The sequence below is a fragment of the Corvus moneduloides genome, chromosome 20 (genome assembly GCF_009650955.1).
Source record: "Corvus moneduloides isolate bCorMon1 chromosome 20, bCorMon1.pri, whole genome shotgun sequence".
Classification (NCBI taxonomy): Eukaryota; Metazoa; Chordata; class Aves; order Passeriformes; family Corvidae; genus Corvus; species Corvus moneduloides.
Genome location: NC_045495.1, coordinates 10,036,283 through 10,057,299, shown reverse-complemented (window position 1 = coordinate 10,057,299; position 21,017 = coordinate 10,036,283). Strand labels below are relative to the sequence as shown.

At 52.8% G+C, this 21,017-nt stretch overlaps 1 protein-coding gene across 1 annotated transcript in view; it reads right to left on the bottom strand.

The window, feature by feature from the left end:
• The window catches only part of GALNT17 (polypeptide N-acetylgalactosaminyltransferase 17), a 210,254-nt gene that overhangs the window by 69,065 nt on the left and 120,172 nt on the right, over positions 1 to 21,017 (bottom strand). The gene's annotated exons all lie outside the window — the stretch shown is intronic.

Genomic DNA, 21,017 nt, shown 5'->3' with positions numbered 1-21,017 from the left:
GAAAGGAGCCATCACTGCCAGCAACAAGCTCGCTGCAGATTTGCAGCAGCAAATCCTTTAAGAACTGTTTGCAGAACCATCTGTGGGGTCGCTTCCCAGCCGCCCCAGTACCAGCAGGGCTCTGGGTTTGGGATCAAGGTGTCACATCCATCCTGCACCTCGTGTGCTCCAGCTCAGAGCTCTCAGCTCACACTGCAGGAGTGAGGAAGCTGGGAGCACCCATGGAATAGCCCACAGAGGGAGGACACACACAGTGCCGGGGTGAATCTGTCGTAACTGTGCAATTTTAAGGACGTTGTAGAGGGCTGTGGTTCCTAATGACCCTCATTACTTGCAAACCCCTGGACCAGCTCTCCAGCTGCCACAGCTGCCCTGAGATGAGGATGCAGTTGTGATTCACACACTCTGAGATCACATTTCAGGGCGTTTCTGGAGCGCTTAGCGCTGCCAACCCTCTCCCTAAAACTGCACTTTGCCCAGAGCCCAGCGCTGAACAATCCCGAGCGGTTCTGCTCGGGCTGCTCGGGGGCACTCAGCTGCTGCTGCCGTGGTTTGTGTTTGTTTGCTGTGCACAGTTTGCCCCTGGCATGTTCCCTGGGCTAAAACAGAAACATGAAAAGCTATAGGAGAAAGTTTCACGGAGGATGTCTGGACTTCAGGCGGCTCTCTTGAAAGCTGTTTATTGCATAGGCGAGGTTACAGCAGCTCAGGGAGCGGGTATCCAGAGCCAGCCCTACAGCTGCCAGCTCCAGCTGTAGGCATACCTGAAGTCGCTTTCTGTTCAAGTTACAAAGCATTAGATACTTTTCTTTGCAGAGTATCTTAACACATAACAACCAATAAGCACCACACACAATACCTTTACATTTGCCTATAGCCTATCATAGCTACTACCATCACCATATTATAGTCATTATTATCCAATCACAAGAGTAAGTAAGTTACAATTTAAGCTTACAGTGGAGAATTCTTAGACCTCTCTTCTTCTTCCTACATCAACATTTCTTGTTTGCCTGCCATATCTCTCTTTTTGGTAAAGACACGTTTTCTATTGACTTATGCTCTTCTTGAGACTTATTTACTTGGTGAAAAACATGTCTTTGTTTGTAGTCACGTACCTTTGTTCTAATCATAAAAATCTCCTTCCAACTCATCTCCAACCTTTGCCTTCTCAGTTACTCAGCGATCAGTGTTTCAGCAAAACATCCTTTATTCTATATCAAAACTTGCTTCCATTTCTACCTCATCCCCAGTTTCTACATTCAGAGATCTTTCTGCCAAGCCTACACACCTGTGAAACTTTCTTACCAAACTTTCATCCTCCCCAACAAAAAGCACTCTCCCGTTTGCCGGCTGCTCTCTGAATCCGTGCTGTAAAGGAAAAACCCAGGGATCCACTGAGTCCAGCAGCGAGCTGCCAATGAATTTCACAGCGAGGTCCTGCCAGAGTTTGATTTTTTTGGGGAGTTCCAGGACTTCCCTGCCCACCCTGAGCTCCGAGCTCTGAGCAGGGGGATGGGATGGCCCTTGGCAATCCCACACCACCCAGGAATGCCTGCTCTCCAGAGGGAAGCTGCAGAGGTAGGAACGGGGCAATAGGATCCTGTGTTTCCACAGCAGCCCCCAAATCCTGCCTCAAAGCCCATTCCAGTCCTGTCCAAGGCTGGACTAAGCAGGTTTGGCCTGCAGAGGTGGAGAACAGCCCCAAATTCACCCAGCCCTGGCTCACAGACAGCAAGGCCCAGGCTCCATCTGCATCTCACACAGTGCCCAAATCTGCCACAGGAGTTCCTGGGGTCCCCGGGGCAGCCCAGGGCTCAGTAATTCCAAGGATTTCACAGCTCAGCTCCACCAAGAGCCACCAAACTCACCTTGGTGCAAACCACGAGCTCCTTGGATGAAAGCGTCTGCCCACTTTAATATTATTTATAGACATTTTAATTCTTCTAATAGAAAGTAGAAGAGCTGGGTGCTGCTGCCATGTTAAATTAGCTCCAATTGGAATCCATCAGAGGGTTTTTCCAATAGATTTCTTCCCTGACAGCTGGCTCAGCCTTCCTTCCACGGAGCAGGATAATGTTTCATGGTTTGCTGCCACGCTGGTACTTAAGATTTCAATTCTCTTGCTTTATTTGTAGCAAGTTAACTGCCATTAACAGAAACAATTCCTTCTGAAATGATAACCACCTTACAGATGCCAAATCTAATAGTTCCATTATCCTAGATTACCTCCTGAATTTAAGAGAAGGGAAAATTGCTCTGGTTTTTTCCAGAGTATGAACAACCCAGTTCATCTCCTCCACCAGGAATAGGTGTGGAAACCTCTGACTTCTCCAGTCAAAACCTGTTAGAGGCACTCAGAGAAGAGGCAAAAGCCAGAAAAAGAATCCAGGTGAAAGTTTCAGACAAAGGAAATTGCATTTTGGACCCAATAATGTGGATCACTGGGAACTCTCAACCAGGTAAATGAGCTTTTCTGGGCTGGAAACAACTCAGGAGCCATGAACAGGAGCTGTACCCTGAGAGGGCTTCTCTCATTGTTTTTATAAATCATGGAATGGCTTGGGTTGGAAGGACCTTAAAGCCCATCCCATTCCATCCTGCCAGGGGCAGGGACACCTCCCACTGTCCCAGGCTGCTCCCAGCCCCAGTGTCCAGCCTGGCCTTGGGCACTGCCAGGGATCCAGGGGCAGCCCCAGCTGCTCTGGGCACCCTGTGCCAGGGCCTGCCCACCCTCACAGGGAACAATTCCTTCCTGAGACTTCACAACATGACTTCACTTTATAAAGCACAGAGCCACCAATCCTTCCTAAAATTCTGCTGGAAGCAGCTTAACTGGGATTTAGCAACTTCACCTTCACGTTTTCCTCTTTCCCATTGTGCTGCACATCTTGTTCCAGCCCAGGACACCGGGAAGCTCCCGAGGCATCGCTCCTGGTCCCTCAAGCAATCCAAATTAAGTGCTCCATTCTCCTCTCTAACAATGCCTCCACATTAAATAAATGAGGAATCCAGCAGCGCTCAACAATTTCAATAAAAACACCATTTGATTTGGTGGTAAATCCTTCAAAAAGGTGGCCGCTGACAATAATGGATCGCTCATCCCCAACGAAATAATGGCCTGCAGACAAAGAGCTGATAAAGCCTCTTGTTCCTCTGCCCCTTAATTAAAAGCATTAACAGAGCTTGTTTTTAAAAATCACCCAGCTCAGCCAAATGCATTTTTATTTGTCCCCACAGCTATTCTCCCTGCAATGAGAAAGGAAAAGCAGAAGTTGGCAGGGAGGAAGAGCAGAGATGTCGGGCAGAATTCTTGGGTGTGTATCCAGAACTCCACAGTGTTCCTTCCTCGCCATTCTTTTGGTTGGTTCCTCTGTAGAACAAGGGAAGGAAGGTCAAGAAGAGCAGCTTTTATGAAATATCCTCCTCATGGATCTCTAAATAAAGATGATGGAGATACTGGGAAAAACGTTTATCCTGCTCTATTAAGTTACTTTAATGCTCTTCCTTTCTTTAGCTCACAGTTATCATCTAATGATTAAAAAGTCTCAAGGAGATTGCTCCTTCAATTCGAGGAAATTAATTTTCCCCCACAATTGGATTTGGCTTCCGATTTTACACTAAAGAGCAGGTTATAAAATATGTAGAAAAGAGATATTAAAAAAGTAATTAGTGGTTTTACCATTGACTGCAAGAGGCTGAGAACACACTGGAAGAACTTCCAGGGTGTCCAATTCCTGTTAAACTGCTGCTGCTTTTAATAAACTTGGATCATGGAGTTGCTCACCTTCCACACCACAGGGCACTGCCCCACAGTTGGGACATTGGGACAGTCCTTTACCTGCCCAGAGGAAAGTTCTTGGTCCCTCTCCCAACCCTGCCATTCCTAATTTAACACACTCAACTCACACAATTCCAATCAGGGAATTCTGGAATGGGTGGGGTTGGAAGGGACCTTAAAGCTCATCCCATTCCACCCCCTGCCATGGGCAGGGACACCTTCCCCTGTCCCAGGCTGCTCCAAGCCCCATCCAACCTGGCCTTGGGCACTGCCAGGGATGGGGAATCCATGGAATAACCTCTGCCAGGGCCTGCCCACCCTCCCAGGGAACAATTCCTTCTCAATATCCCAGTTAAACCCACTTTCCATCAGTTTGACCCCATTCCCCTTGTCCTGTCCCTCCAGTTCCTGATGCAGGGTCCCTCTCTGCCTTCCCTGGAGCCCCTCCAGACCCTGGAAGGGGCTGTGAGGTCTCCATACAACCTCCTCTTTCCCAGGCTGAGCAATCCCAGCTTTCCCAGCCCATCTCCATAGGGGAGGTGCTCCAGTCCCTTTATCAACTTCATGGCCTCCTCTGGCCTTGCTCCAACAGCTCCATGTCCTCCCCACACTGGGGACACCAGAACTGTGCAGGACTCCAGCTGGGGGCTCATGGAAACAATCCCATTTTCCATTTGGAGATTTCCCACTCCTGCTGCCTCTCTGCACTTCCCTGATCCAGCTGGGGCTCACTGGTGGGACCCAGCATCTCAGCAGGAAACTGGGAGCCTCTGAGCTCCAGGGCTGAAATTCAACCAACTCACAATATGTAGAAAACATCAGGTAAATTACCAGACTAAAGCCCCTGGCTTTAATTAGTGGCCTATCCATGATTTCCCTGTTGACAGCAGGGAAGGGAAGAACACCACCTCCATTTGCAAGTGACACTCTGGGATAAAACACTGGATTTTCTCTTGGCCAGAGGCAAGATTAAGGAGCTGCTTGCAAAAGAAACAACTGCCAGTGCTGTCCCCTCTGTGCTCAGGGAATAAATAAATATTAAAGCCTGGGATGAGAAACATAGGTTTGTACCAGGGAATTATTTGTGTGGAAATGGAACACAAGGATGTGGCATTAGGGATTGACCCCTCTGCTGATCAAACAGGGACAGCCAGAGCCTGCCCCAGGCAGAATCCATCCAAACCCTCTGCTCCACTGGCAGCCAGCTGTGTCCTGGGAATCAGGGATGCCAGGATGGAGCCTCCAGCTCTGACTGCTCCCTGACCAGTCCAGCCACTGCAGCACCACACTGGGTCCAGTCTGAGCTCAGCAGGACAGCTCTGGGGGGGCTGAGGGGCAGCATCCCTGCTGAGTGTCCCCAGGACACCCTGGAGCTGCCACCATGGCCAGGTGACATCCTGTGCTCAGGGCACCTGCAGCCAAGCCCTCTGCACAGCCACGGAGGAAAGCTCTGCTCCCTCAGGGCCTGGGGCAGAGAAAGGAAGAGGAGAGGAGCTGGAGGAATTTAAAAGTCACTGGGAAGCAGCAGGCCTGGTTTCCAGTGGCACTTGGCTTCTGGACCATCCACTCCCTTGGGAACTGTCCTGCAGAGCCTGACCTGGCCCCTGGGGTCCCTGGAGGGGGAGGCTGGGATGGGAGAGGTCGGGCAGAGCCTGGAGCTGGAGTGAGCCCGTTCCCTGAAATGGGATTGGACTGAGAGAAGTTCCTGCACAGGGAAATGAGGTCCAGCAGAGCAAACCAGAGACCCAGAGACAAAGCTGGCCCTGCCCATTGTCCCTGTCGGCTTCATCCCACTCCCTGTCCTCAGAGAGGGCTGGGCCACATCCAGGAGGCAACAGAGAGGGTGAGGATGAGGCAGAACGCCCCTGCCTGGCCCTGGCCCTCTCAGCCTTCTCCCCACGGGCTCCTCAGCCACAACCCCAAACACGTGGTGCCTCCATCCCAATCCCTGCTTACCCCATCCCAGCTCCTCCCAACCCCAAACCCATGGTGCCTCCATTCCAACCCTTCCTCTTTTGCATCCCAGCTTCTCCCAATCCCAAACACGTGGTGCCTCCATCCCAATCCCTCCTTACCCCATCCCAGTTCCTCCCAACCCCAAACCCACAGTGCCTCCATTCCAACCCTTCCTTAGGCACTGGAATGGGCTGCCCAGGAAGGGGGTGGAGTCACCGTCCCTGGATGTGGTGCTCGGCGCCGTGGTTTGGTTGATGAGGAGGTGTCGGGTCATAGCTTGGACTTGACGATCTCAAAGGTTTTTTCCAACCCATTCAATTCTGTGATTCTGTGATTCCTCATTTCCATCCCAGCTCCTCCCAACCCCAAACAGTGGTGCCCCCATCCCAAACCTTCCTTACCCCATCCCAGCTCCTCTGAATCTCAAACACCCCAGGCAGGCAGGATGCATTTCATGGAGTGGGGTTTGCTTTGGAAGTGACCTCAGCCCGTGGATTTCTGTGGGAAGGGCCGAGTGTCCGAGCCCAGGGCGGCAGCAGGAGGCGGCTGCTGGCACTGCCCAGGCAGGAGCCTGATGGCAAAAGCCCAGAATGCAGCGTCACACACAGAGCATGTGTCCAAAGCGGAATCACACCTTCCCTCTGCCTCCACTGTGGGACATGTCCATGCAGAGCAGGAGCTGGGAAGAGCCACGCTCCCAGCGCCCCTTCACTGCCAGGGGAATGGAGAAAGCTGGACCTGTTTGCCAGGAATGTTCATGAGGGAACGGCATCTCAGCCCCCAGCAGCGTCGCTTCCTTCATCCCATCCCCAGGGCAGCATCTCCAAGAGCTGTTCCCCGCACGATTCCGGTGTCCCTGCCCCAGTGCCCCGGGTTAATTGTCTGTTTCCAGCGGGTTTATTGCCCTGCTAAGTACCACAGAACCTGTGAAACAAATTAAAAATAAGAGATACCACATAAAAGAGATGCTGGATTGAATGGCTTCACTGAATTTACTGGAGATTAATACCACTTAAACTTTGAATGGCAAGGAGGCTGTGAAAACTGGATTTTAAAAAAACCTCTTACATCTACCCATGCCTGTGACCTTGCTGAACACACATTTGACTTTGTCACTGTTCTCTGCTCTGGGACTTCAGGTGAAGCATTTAACTCCTTTATGCCTCTGTTTCCTCCTCTGTCAGGTGAGTCTAACACCTGGCTGCTCGTGAGAAAAACCATTTCTAAATCAGTTCAGTGCTTTCCCTGTTGGAATGCCGAATTCACTGCTGATATTGCCGTGGCTGCCAGACCCCTCAGGCTCTGGGGAGAAAAGCACTGGTGGTAACAACCTTCTGAGCAAGGACTGGCTGTTTCCCAGCCTTGCTGCCAACCCCAGCAGCATCCAAAACTGGTGCCCACCCTGAGCTCAGGCACAGCCTGGGAACCACTGCTGATTTCGATTTCCTCCTCCAAGCTCAACAGCAAAATTTCCCCTCCAAGATGAAAACTGCTGCCTCAGTCACTGCCTAAAGCCTTTTCCTTCCTGGTGTGTTCTAAAACCCCAAGGATGGCCCAGCACTGAGGATCCCTGGATGCTTGGACACCTCCTTCACACCGCAGGCGCTTTTGCAGGAGCTCCCCGATGGATGTGCTGCTCTAGGCTGCCAAAATGCTCACGTGCAGGGAGCAGCTGTCCCCAGCTCTCTGTGTTTTGTCACCTGAAGTGAAACTCCGGCCCCAGGATCAGGGCTGATCCCATTCCCACGGCAGGAGCCCTCATGCCAAATCCCATCCAGCTCTCACATCCACCCAGCTGGGACCTCACAAAAGGCACCAACCTGGAAAAGCGTTCCAGGCTGAGAGCCATGAGCTGGGCTGAGCCTTGCCCAGGGCCAGGAGAACGTGCAGGAGGTGTTTGGGGCTGTTCTCCATCACTGCAAACAGCCCCAGGTGACATCTCCAGTGCTCCTGGTGCTCCTGTCCCCTCTGTCCCAGCAGGGGCAGCATTTGGGGGCCGCACTCTGAGTCCCAGAGTACAAACCCCAGAGAAGCCACCTTGGCCAAGTATCAGCAGTATCAGCAGTGAATTCAGCAGCTCCAGTGGGGAAAGCACTGAACTGATTTAGAAATGGTTTTTCTCACGAGCATCCAGGTGTTAGACTCACCTGCCAGAGGAGGAAACAGAGGCACAAAGGAGTTAAATGCTTTGCCTGAACTTGGCCAAAGTCAATTTGATAATTTCCTTCCAATGGTGCTGTTGAGAAACAGAGGAAAGAGCTGCAGTGCCAGGATTGTCCCTCGGGATGAACTTGGAACAGGGCTGCTCGTTTGAGCCCATTTCCTGGCAGTTGCAGGAGGCACTCAGGGATACTCTGTCCTTCACTCTGGGGGGACCCTCTGGCACACAGGGATGGGTCCAGGTGCCTCCCCAGAGCTCAGGGGGCTGAGGGTCCTTCCCACAGCCCCTGCAGCACATCTGCAAACATCTGCATGCCGAGGGTTTGACCCTTAATGGGCCCCATTTATCCACCAAGGCAGAACTGGGGGAATAACTGTGATCACTCACTGGGATTTATTAGGGACACTCCCACAGGAGAGGCCACACAGAGTCTCAGGCTTGGGGCTGAGATAAAGCAGAGCAGGATTTTCATTTGTGCACTGGCTCATACTGGAAGCCACTGAAAGATGCAAGAAAAACACTTTCCCTGCCTGGAAAGGCACTGCAGATCAAGGCAAGACACAAAGGGAGCCCAGATGAGCAGAGATGAGGAGTCAGGAAGGCTCAGTACCTGGTAAACCTGGTTTTATTTTCCCTCTGTGACTGGTCCCCTAAAGCTGTGCCCCTCAGAGCAGATCTGGAAATCGCTGTTCCCTTTGCCCCACACAGAAATGATCCAGCTCATCCTGTGAGCAGCCCCAGGAGCTGAGCCCCAGCCTGGGCTCCACCAGGAGAGGGATGTTCGCTGCTGTCTCATCAGTTAAAACGTGGTCACCAACAGGAGATAAAGCTCTGACAAAAGCGGGCACTTTGAAATTCTGATCTGAGCCTGGAGGTGAGGAAATGCAGGTGTCCCCACCTGGGGATCACTGCTCAGCAAAGCTGCTGCTCCAGAGATCAGTGCCATTCCTCTTTGAGTATTTTTATATTCAATACAAATATCTGTTTCCTTTCTATTGCACCTGATCTCTAGGGTTTGGTGAGGAGAGGTTGAAATGAGATGCTCTGCAAGGTTCCACCCTGAACCATTTTGGGACTCTCAGAAATAAAAGGCCACAAAATCTTTGCCCTTGCCAGAGGTGAAATCTCAGCACCCACGTGCTGTCACTGGGGAGTTCGAAACGGTGTGAATCCAAATCCTTAATGTGGAATTTATGATGAGACTTCACTGTCTCTCGAGGAGCTGGGGACTGGTTGGAAGGTGCTGCGAGTGTGAAAGCCCGGATCTGGTGGGGCCCAGAGCTGGGCCAGAGTGGCTGCCAATTAGCACAAATGAGCTTCTAAACTACTTCTGGGGGCCTGGCAGGTAAGGAGAGCACACCCCCGTATTAACCACCCTCAGCAACCATCAATCATCAGCACCCAGCCCCGAGCACCTCCTCCGAGCTCCTTGGGGGCTGCAATCCCAGGGGAATTCTCCATTAAACTGGCAGTGTTTGCCTATGCAAAGAGGATAAAATCAACCAGTGGCTTCAAAGTTCCCCCAGAAGTAGTTTAGAAGCTCATTTGTGCTAATTGGCTGCCCTGGAGGGATCTCTGCTGAGATAAGAGATTTTGCAATCGCCCAGCAGAGATCCCTCCAGGGCAGGGGCTGGGCATACCCCACAATTGGCAGCCACTCTGGCCCAGCTCTGGGCCCCACCAGATCCGGGCTTTCACACTCGCAGCACCTTCCAACCAGTCCCCAGCTCCTCGAGAGACAGTGAAGTCTCATCATAAATTCCACATTAAGGATTTGGATTCACACCGTTTCGAACTCCCCAGTGACAGCACGTGGGTGCTGAGATTTCACCTCTGGCAAGGGCAAAGATTTTGTGGCCTTTTATTTCCAAGAGTCCCAAAATGGTTCAGGGTGGAACCTTGCAGAGCATCTCATTTCAACCTCTCCTCGCCAAACCCTAGAGATCAGGTGCAATAGAAAGGAAACAGATATTTGTATTGAATATAAAAATACTCAAAGAGGAATGGCACTGATTTCCTTAACACTTGGCACTTACAACCTGACCGACAACAAAATGAAGTGCAGCAAAAGGGAAAGAGAAAAGGGGACCAAACAGTTCCTCAGAAATCCCTCAGATGGTGACCAGAGTTTGGGTGGCCAAGACTGCACGTGCTCATCTAATCCCAAATCTAATCCTAAATCCACTCCCACTGCCTTTCAGGTGGGAGCACCTCGTTCCTCATGGCCAAGGCAATAGGAACCCTGCAGGTTTGGGGTCTCTGCTGCCCTGGGGGGCTGGCTCCTGGTGCTGCTCACACTCCCTGAAGGGCCCTTCCAGGAATGCAGGAATTCCTCATCAGGAGCACGACCCTTCAGCAGTAACTGTGCTGTAGCTCCATCTCCTTGCACTGCTGCCAGAGTGCTAATTAAATGGTAATTACTCTGGGATGTAATATGTATAACTATCAGGCACTTAACAGGGACGTGTTATTTACTTTGCTGTTTTTAACATGAATGTATTTTTTCTCAAGGGCAGCCGAGCAGCTGATTTTCAGGCGTGTTCTTCCTCTCCACTGAGCATAAAAATCACAATGAGCAAATTTCACAGATAAACGAAGTTCCCTTTGTCTCAGGCACAACAACAACCGTGCCCTGGTTAAAGCACCGAGCTGGGGCTGAAGGATCACAGTTAACACCCTGAGCTTGGTCCCAAAGTGGGACTTGGGCAGCGATTTCTGACCTATCTTCCACTGAAATACTCCTGCAGCTCCTCCACTTGCTCCAAGTGACATCAGCTGAAAGAAACTACAATAAACTGACTTGTAAAGGTGAAGATGGGCTCGGGTGAGCATCTCTCCAGAACAGACCCGCTCTGTTTACGGCTGAAACACCATTTTTAATCTCTGAACACTCAAACCAAACTGCAGAAATCAGGAGAGGAATCTCCCTGAGCAAATCACTGCCTGGAACAAAGGTGCTGCGAGCCCGAGCTGTGCATCTGGGGACAAGCACACAAAGGAACTGTGGCCTGCCACAAAGCTGAGTTGAGAAGTAATTCCCTTGACAGGTAGAACAGAGCACAAGTTCCTGTCAGCTCCTAGGACCAAGAGGAACAGCAGAGCAGGGAAAGGCTGAGGCCATGGTTCGGTCAGGTTGTGCTGGGGGAGCAGCCCCAGAGCCCCTCTGCCACCACAGGGTGATTTTGGGGTGATTTTGCACGGTCACATTCAAATCTCCAGTACAGCCACACCTCACCCACTGGTCCCAGTCCCCTTCAAACCCTCAGCAGCAGCTCCTGAACACCAATTCCTCCTCAGCTCTACATTCCAGGTGCTGCTGGAAGCTTGTGGTGGGTAATGCCATCAGCAGTGGGTTTGCACAGCCCCTGGTGCTCTCTGAAGGATCCCTGCAACAGCTGGGAAAGACTCAGGAGCCTTCAGTCCTGGGGAATTTCAGGGATATTCCTGCAGACAGAGTTTAGGTGAGCGATTTCCATGCACATCACGGGGTGTGAGGAATGGTTATTGACAGCTGGAGCAGCTCCACTCGCTGGGAAACGAGGGAGCAGTGAAAGAGCCCCGTGAGCACCTCGAGGAGCTGAGCGATGCATTTATTGTGACACCTCCTTGATAGCAGCTATTTCTGGGGAGGCAGCTCCCAGCTTCATCTCACCCTTCACGCATCCCTGGCACAGCAGCACAATTCCAGGGAAACACAGCAGATCCATCCTGTGCCTCCAGCCTTTACCAGCAAATGTCACTCTCATTGCTCAGCGCTGGGTTTGTTTTGTTTAAAGCACCGAGCGGAGCTGATGGGAAAGAAAAATGAAAATGGGCAAAACTGCAGCGAAATGGAAATGCAAGCTTGGTAAAGATGATTGCCAGGGAAGGGAACTCAGGGGTGGAGAAGATGGTTGGGATTCACCTCCACCTGGATTCGTGCAGATCCACCCAACCACAAAGCACAGAGCCCGATGTTTGCACAGAGATTTATCCCAACTGCTTGTTTAGGGTCAGGCAACTCAGAGCCAGCAGCTCCCAAAGCAGGAACCCCATCCCAGGTACCCTGAGCATACCAGCAGACCCATGGAAATCTGTGTTTCCTGCCTCAGCTGCACAGGCTGGAGGCACAAAGTGATGCAAGAGCTCTTTGTACCGGCAGAGTGGAGCAGTGCTGAGCACAGGGCAACCAGGAGAGTGCTGCAGATCAGCTCCTGACTGCAAACCCTGAGCACCAGCACAGCCCTGGCTGACCTCTGCTGGCCTGGGGCACACTCACCATGAGCCCCCTCTGGGACAGCTGCTTGGGGCTTTTACATTCTTTTCTCGAGCAGGGAGGGTGCTGGTGTTGCTTTTTTTAGTTCGCTTTGGCTCATTGTTTGTGGGGTTTATTAATCACCAAATGCATTGATTTTTTTAAAAGCATAGAATCACAGAATGGTTTGGGTTCAAAGGAACTTTAAAGCCCATCCAGTGCCACCCCTGCCATGGGCAGGGACACCTCCCACTGTCCCAGGCTGCTCCCAGCCCCAATGTCCAGCCTGGCCTTGGGCACTGCCAGGGATCCAGGGGCAGCCCCAGCTGCTCTGGGCACCCTGTGCCAGGGCCTGCCCACCCTGCCAGGGAACAATTCCTTCCCAAAATCCCATCCAGCCCTGCCCTCTGCCAGTGGGAAGCCATTCCCTGGGTCCTGTCCCTCCAGCCCTTGAGCCCAGTCCCTCTCCAGCTCTCCTGGAGCCCCTTTAGGCCCTGCAAGGGGCTCTGAGCTCTCTCCAGAACCTTCTCATCTCCATCCTGAACACCCCCAGCTCTCCCAGCCTGGCTCCAGAGCAGAAGAACTCCAGCCTTCTGGAGGCTGAGCCTCCTCTCCCAGTGGAGACTTGCATTCAAAGCTCTCTCAAAGTTGTTGGCAAAACCCTCAGCCAGCTCCTGGGTGACAAGAGTTCCCCTTCCTGTAGGAAATATGTAAGAAAAATGTAAAAAAATGTGTTTGGCTCACAGACTGAGCAGCCAGGGGCCGTCCCCAGGCAGCTCCTCCCCTCTGTCACCTGGCAATGAGGTGCCAAGTTGGGATGAAGGGGCTCAGCCGTGTGTCCAGGTGGCATCAGCCCAGGCAGAACTGGAGCTGAAGAGCCAGGATTTAATTCCACACTGCACGTGAGGGGAGCTGGTTTGCTGCCAGCATTCAGGGAGCAAAAGAATGCAGGAAACGGGGCCCTTTCCCCTCCAACTGTGGTCCTGAGGAGCAGAACCCCATTCCCTGGCTGCACACACAGCACTCAGCAGCAATGCTCCTTCCTGTGCTTGCAGGGCTTCCTTGCAACTCACGGCCAACGTGGCAGCAAAGCTCCAGGGCTGAGAGGGAGCGGGACAAGGCAGTCCTGGTTCCCCAGTCCCAGGGCTGGCACAGCACGGGAGGGACCTGCCTGTCACTCAGCCAGTCCTGCTGTGAGGGGTGCATGGGGGGGTCTCCCAGCTCTGCAGGGCAGGTTTGGAGCCTGAGGGATAAAAACGCAGCTGGGAGCAGAGGGAGCTGCTCCCACCTCCTTGGGCAAGGCGACACCGTGGCCCGGGGAATCCCAAGGGCTGCACCGTTCCCATGTGGCTCAGGAAGGATCTGCCTCACGCTCCAGGAGTGCTGTGGCCAAAGGGCTGAGTCCTCCTCGTGTTTTGCCTCGAAGCTGAGCAGTGTCAGATTCCAGGAGGGAAAGGATCTGCAGTCTGCCCTGGCACAGCTCCAACAGGCTGCAGCCTTTAACCAATCCAGACTGACGGAATCCACAGGCTGGGAAGGACTGGAGAGGGGGAGGTCAGTGCCTGAAGTCCTGAAAAGAAGCGGGATTGGCAAGGAACCTTTGCCAGGGGATCACCTGCAGAGCCCTGCACATCAAAGGCTGGGGAACCAACCCAGGAGCTGCCGTGAGTTCATTCCCTAAGGACATGCTCCAAGAATTCCAGTCCAGTTGCCCTCTGGCTCTTGGACAAACCTAACCTGCATTTATGCTGTGGCTTTGCAGAGGCTTCCTGCTTGTGGGAAACCAACACAAAAGCTCCAGTCTTGTGCCAGGAGCCACTGCTGGTTTTACTGCAGGGAGGAACAGCTCTGCCCTCTGTGCCCTTTTCCTACAGAGCACCACATGTTGAAAGAGCCAGGAGCACTTTCACTCCACTCCAGCTTTTAATCAGGAATTTTAATCAGAAAAAAGGTGCTGATTTAACAGCCTAAGGCAGAGCAGAGGAGAAGCTGCAACATCTGGGTGCCAGATGCAGGGGCAGGAGGTGGAGATGTTAAGGAGGGGATTGAGACAACCCCAGGCTCTCCTGGAGCTGTGGGATAAATGTGTACACAACCTCCATGGCACGAGGGCTGCCATGGAAAGGTTCCTAATCCCCACCTGAAACACATCTGAGCACTTCAGTGCTGCTGCCGAGCTGCACAACATCCTCCTCCAGTTCCCCCTGCTCTGAGAGGTGACACTGACATTTTCACAGGTGACACTAAATTGTGGCTGGCAGGCTCTCGCTGAGGAATTCACTGGGAATTAAGGGAACCATTAAACCCCAAATTGAGGGCTTGTGATGCATTTTAGAGATTCTTGCCTGGAAGTTTTAAAAAAATCCAGTTCTGTCCCAAAAAAACCTGCCCAGATTCACATTCCCAGGAAGTGCTGCTCCCTGCCTGCAGCTGGGCAGCACCAAAGGGAAGCAGGGGCAGCAAAGGCACTGAAATAACCTATGCTGGGGAAAAATCTCCCAGGCAGGGGAGAAACCAAAGCAAAACTTTGCTCTCATCAATAACCCTGAACCATCACAGAGTCCCAGACTGGTTTGGGTTGGAAAGGACCTCAAAGCCCATCCAGTGCCACCCCAGCCATGGGCAGGGACACCTCCCACTGTCCCAGGCTGCTCCCAGCCCCAATGTCCAGCCTGGCCTTGGGCACTGCCAGGGATCCAGGGGCAGCCCCAGCTGCTCTGGGCACCCTGTGCCAGGGCCTGCCCACCCTCCCAGGGAACAATTCCTGCCCAATTTCCCAATTCCTTCCCTCTGGCACTGGGAAGCCATTCCCTGTGTCCTGGCACCCCAGGACCTTGTAAAAGTCTCTCTCCATCTTTCCTGCAGCTTCTTCAGGTCCTGGAAGGCCACAGTGAGGTCACCCCAAAGCTTCTCCTCTCCAGGTGAACAATCCCAGCTCTCCCAGCCTCTCCTCCCAGCAGAGCTGCTCCATCCCTCGGATCACCCTGGAGCCTCCTCTGGGCTCCTCCAGCAGCTCCAGCTCCTTCCTCCCTGGGCTGGGACCCCAGAGCTCTCTGTCCCTCAGCATTTGGAAACAGTTTGGCCAATTTTGGTTCTAATCTTGCAAACAGCACCTGATGTTTGCAATTAGAAGATATGAAAGAACCCCAAAATATGTATTTTCCCCAGGATCAGTGCTTACTCCTGATCTTCTCTTCAACTCAGCAAAACTCTAAACATGTCCTTGGCATCAAGTTCCAACAGCTTCACATCCCTGATTTTATCCATTCCAGCCTAATCCTGCTCCAGAGCTGCTTCCACTGAGACCAAACCAGCTCATTCTAATTAACACTGACAAACAAAACTGCTGCCTTCCACCTGGGGGTCTGGGAACTCCTCCCACCCTCCAGCAGTTTTTAGGGGGCAAAGGAAATCCATGACCAGGGCACTACTGATGGAGCATTCCTGGGGTAACATGGGATTCTAGCCCTTCATCTGGAGCATCTCTGGAGAAAGGAAAAGGAAAAGGAAAGGAAAGGAAAGGGCCTCTGGAGAGGTGGCAGGAGAAGCTCTGAGTTGCCCATAAAAAGCCAAACCAAAGCCATTTCCAGAAGGACAGTCTGGGTTCTCAGACATGCTTAAAGCCATCAATTCATTTCCTCTCCCCTTGGCTCATGGTCCTTGGCAGTGCAAGGAGCAGAAGGTAAAAGCAGTTGGCTGCTGCCCTGCCCTGCCCTGCCCTGCCCGCTGCCCCCTCTACCTTCCTCATTCCCTGCACAAAACTGGGATCTGCACCCACACGTTCTGCCCCTGGGTGGCTGCACAAGCTCATCCCAGTGCAGTTGTGACTGGGGCCACTGGATCTGCAGCTGCTTTCCAGGTCCTGTGCTGGCTGCAAAGAAGGAGATGACTTTGAGTGATGTTAGAAATGTCAAACTGCCCCAAGAGAGTCAAATCTCCAAAGCACACATGCAGGGCTCTCTGTCCCTGGCTGGGTTTCCATCCCTGCCCCTCCCAGGTGCTTTGCTGGGAGCTCCAGGTGGGGAGGCACCTCCCTCACACTCCCAGAAGCTTCCCAGCTATTTTTTGATACAATTATTTTAGCAGAAAAGCTTATCTGGCCAATGCAGGTATTGGAAAAGCCCCGTGCATTGCCACAGGAGATCAGCCCATCACACACGTGCACACCCCCAGATTCCACAGCTCACCTTTCAGAGCTGGCTGGAAAACTCAGCTCTCCCTTCAAGCACAAAAATTGCTGCTCTCTTGCCTTTTCTGAGTGCCCTAAGTGCCTTGAGAGTTGCTTTTAAACCACACTGAGAGTCAGCTGCAAGAGCCAAAACTCTGCAGTTCCAGCCTGGGATTTGGAGCATCTGTGTGGTCGTTTTTTTCTCCCCATTAATTTAATTTGACAGAAACGAGCAGGAAAGCTTCTGGCTCCCGTGTGGGCAAAGTGGATAAACAGCAAGAATTTTAAGGGAAGCTGAAGCTAAACTGAAGAGAAAGAGGCTGGTGCCCTGGCTAACAGCCGTGTGTGCTTCCTCCTCCCCATGCCAGGCTCCGTGCCCTGTGTGTTATAATGAGACTCTTTTCCTGCTCTCCACTTGTTCCAACCTATCCTTACTGTTTGATTTGGACCATTTTGACTGGAAAAACACCACATCCTCTCCCAGGATGGATCCCAGGATGCAGGAGGAGAGGCAGTGCCCCACCACTGCCTGGCTGCCCCCAAATCCACCAGATTTGGACTCTGGAGCAGCAAATTCTCATCCTACTGCTCTGGAAAAACCTGCAAGAGTGATTAATTCCTTAATGGGAAGACATTTGTGTAGGTCTGTAGTGAGAACTGCATGAATTTAACATCACAATTATCCTTGCAGAGTTGACCTCAAAACCTTGTTTGGTTTTATGATTTCCCTGTTTTCCAGCGTGGGCAGCACTTGGCCCTTCCACCCTGGCCCTCCTCCTGGATGCAGCAGGACACCTTTAAGGGATGGTTGCTGGCTCCAGCTGATTCCCAGCCTGTGGAGCAGCCACGGGATGGATCCAAAGGGGAACGTCCTGACCTCTCTGAGCCCAAGCTTGTCCAGGCTGCAGCACTCCTGGATTTCTTCACAGCCATCCCAATCTGAAACGCATCCAGGCCCGGAGGAGGCTCGGGGACTCATCCCAGTGCTGGATTGGAAGCTCTGCTTCCAGGGGGCAAGGCACAAAGTGCCTTTGTGTGCTGGCTGGAAGGGTGTGCGGGAGCTGGAGCTGGGAGATGTGCACAGGCAAACAGGCAGGGCTCTCACAACAATCGGTCACGCCAGGCCTGAGCCTGACCCGTCCCTCTCCAGTCAGTGCAAAATCTGGGCTCAAGAGGAGAAAGGGTTTTGCAATCAGCTTCAGCTGATTTGGTCCAACTTGGCCTTCCAGGGGCCCAGGGGCAGCCACAGCTTCTCTGTGCCAGGGCCTCCCCACCCTCACAGGGAACAATTCCTTCCCTATATTTAACCTAAATTCCTGTCTATCAGTTTGACCCCATTCCCTTGTCCTGTCCCTCCAGTTCCTGATGCAGGGTCCCTCTCTGGCTCCCCTGGAGTCCCTCCAGGCCCTGGAAGGTGCTGTGAGGTCGCTGCACACTCTCCTCTTCTCTGGGCTGCAAAGCCCCAATATTCAACACCAGCTGCTTTGGGATTTTCCACAGGGTTATCAGCCACTCGTAAACAGTCAATAAGCCCCTGCTCAGAGAGATGGCAAAGGGTTTAGCGCTGAAAGAGGGTGGTGCTGTGGCAGAAAAAGCCACTACAACCCTCTCTGTCATGAGGGACAAACCCACTGAGAGTCCAAGCACCGGGACAGGGACGCACAGGGCTGTGGTTGTGCCGTGATCTCTGGTGGCCCTGTGAGAATCAGGATGCAGACACACCACAAAGCCCTTATCAGCTCTTTATCGACCAGTTTGGTTTTATTTTACCCACTGCAAAGACACCACAACCCCTTGCCTGTTGCCCCTGCAGCCTTCTTAACTATTTTCTCTTAACAATTCTCTCTTAACTTCCTGTTTCGAAAACTTTGATTAGATAAACCCCCCCGAAAACCCCCAAAGTGACATTTTTGTTTCAGGTGACATCAATGCCTGATTTCCCTTCAGCTGCACAAAGACAGGGTACGTCCTTCCCACCAAATAATGATGGAAACCAAAATCCCTGACCAAAATCACTGAGAACTGAACAGCTGCCTTGGAACATGATGCAGGCTTCAAAATTGCCATTTCAGGAGCTGCCAGCAGCAGTTCTCCTGCCCACAGCAGTTCTCCTGCCCACAGCAATCCAGGCAAAACTAAAGTGCACTTGCCCAAAGCAGGGAATCCTGTCCCCAAGGTCACCCACAGCACAGGTACCTGCTTGGGGCTCTCTCACGTTAATGGCTCGGCACAAGTCAAGAACAAAGTGGGGTTGGAGGGCACTGCCTTTGGGGCTGGGTTATTTTTAACCCCAATGCAAAGAATAATTCATTATGGGGACGATCAACACAGAGGGATCAGGGATTCTGGTTGCAAAACAAGCAGACGGCTCCAATTTAATTTTTAAAAGAAGGTATTTTCATTTGTACAAACACAGAAATCACTTTAGTGCAGTACTTCAGAAAAATTAAACTGGTGGTGTAAGGGTTGTTTCCATCAACCAAAGAGGATAAGAAAGGCAATGCGATTTCTAATACCTCTATTAATAAAATTTATGCAGGTTTGAGACAGGGAGAATGGCTCTTGTGAAAATAACCCCCTGCAGAAGCCAAGTGCACTCCCTTAGTTCGCTGTTCCACATCTGCACTGCATCTCCCAGGCTCAGGAAAGGGATTTAAAATCCTTGGAATTCTTTATGGAACGTGAGAGCTGCCAGCAAATGCCACTGTCTCAGTTCTGTATTCCTGAGCAACAAAGAAAAGATGGAAACCCAGCAGGAAATAGAAGGGGTGCTGGGGAAGCACTGCCACAGAGCACAGGTTAATCTTCTACAACTTCATCATTCGGGTAACTAATTTCCTGATCTATTTTCATATTAAATGTTTCATGCAGTGCCCTGATGCCCTGACAATCAAAACATTCAACATCACGGCTGAGAGGCAGATCCAGGGTGGTTTCCAGCACTGTTTTCTTGGAAAGGACTTTGCCTTCGTTCTGCTTGAATACAACATTTCAGTCAAACCCAGCATCCAGATGGTGCCTCCTGACATTCCCAGCCAGCTCGAGAGCCCTGTGCTGCTCCATGTGGGGCTGAACTGGACAGAACTCAGTACAAGGATCAGCACAAAGGAAATTTGGATATTGGGAAGGAATTGTTCCCTGGGAGGGTGGGCAGGCCCTGGCACAGGGTGCCCAGAGCAGCTGTGGCTGCCCCATGATCCCTGGCAGTGCCCAAGGCCAGGTTGGAGCAGCCTGGGATAGTGGGAGGTGTCCCTGTCCATGGAACAAGATGGGCTTTAAGGTCCCTTCCACCCAAACCATGCCATGATTCTGTGAGGCTCAGCTCCAGAGGTGACATTAATGCCAGGGGTGATGCCATCCCCATCACATCTCGGCTCTGCTTTCCTCTGACACCATTCCCTGCGCAGCAGCATGGCAGCAACAGCTCCCCTCTGCTGGTTAAAGGTGATTCACACTCAGGACCTCGAGAATAAAGAGGCAAAATTTTAAAAACAATTTGTCTGCACTGCAAGCCCCATTGCAGGCAGGCTGGATCCAGGGCCACGCACAGCCAATAAATTTACCACATCTTCAGAAAACAGCTCCCTGTTGCCCTTGTCACCACAGGATCACTTTGGGGCACAGCAGATTCCTGCCCCAGCACTAACACAAACCATTATTCAACACATGGGCAAGTGCCAGCAGGACCAAGCACAGCTGCTCACTCCAGACATTTGACCTGAAAATCCCATCAGCCTTCCCAGGAATGCACGGGGCCCTCTGTGTGCCCACATCTCCTGCTGCCACTCCGGGAGCCAGGGCGGCTGGGCACAGCTCCCAGGGCACACACAGGGCACTCAGGCACCGGGGGCAGATGCTGGCAGCCCGTCCGAGGGACTGGGTGCACTGAGGAGCCTCAGAAGCGGGGATGACGGTGACAGGAGTGAGCAGATCTCCGAGCTGATGTCCTTCGGGGCAGTGTGCACTGCACACGGGGATGAACTCTGAGGAGCTTCCCTTTGCCCTCGCTGCCAAAGCTGCGGGAGGATGGGCTGCCAGCGGCTGACAGAGCAGGGCAGGGGCACAGGGCCCTGTGGAGGACAGAGCCGGGATCATCCTCGGGACAGAGCCAGGCTTATCCTCAAGGCAGAGCCGGGCTCATCCTCGGAACAGAGCCGGGCTCATCCTCGGGACAGAGCCGGGCTCAGTCCCTGAGCCGGGCTCACCCTCGGGGCAGCGCTGGGGTCACCCTCGGGGCCGAGCCGGGCTCACCCTCAGGACAGAGCCGGGCTCATCCTCAAGGCAGAGCCGGGCTCACCCTCGGGACAGAGCCGGGCTCACCCTCGGGACAGAGCCGGGCTCATCTCAAGGCAGAGCCGGTCTCATCCTCAAGGCAGAGCTGGGTTCAGTCCCTGAGCCGGGCTCACCCTCGGGGCAGCGCTGGGGTCACCCTCGGGGCCGAGCCGGGTTCACCCTCAGGACAGAGCCGGGCTCACTCTCAGGGCCGAGCCGGGCTCACCCTCAGGACAGAGCCGGGCTCACCCTCAGGACAGAGCCGGGCTCATCCTCGCCGGGCTCACCCTCAGCCAGCAGCTGCACACAACCCCTGCAGGGAGGCAGAGCGGATTTCCTCAGCGCCTCTGCACTGCTCCCTGAGACCCTGAACATCCCCAGACTCTCCAACACACCTCTGGCTGCCCATCCCAGCCTGGTTAACACCGAGGTGGCTTCTCCAGGA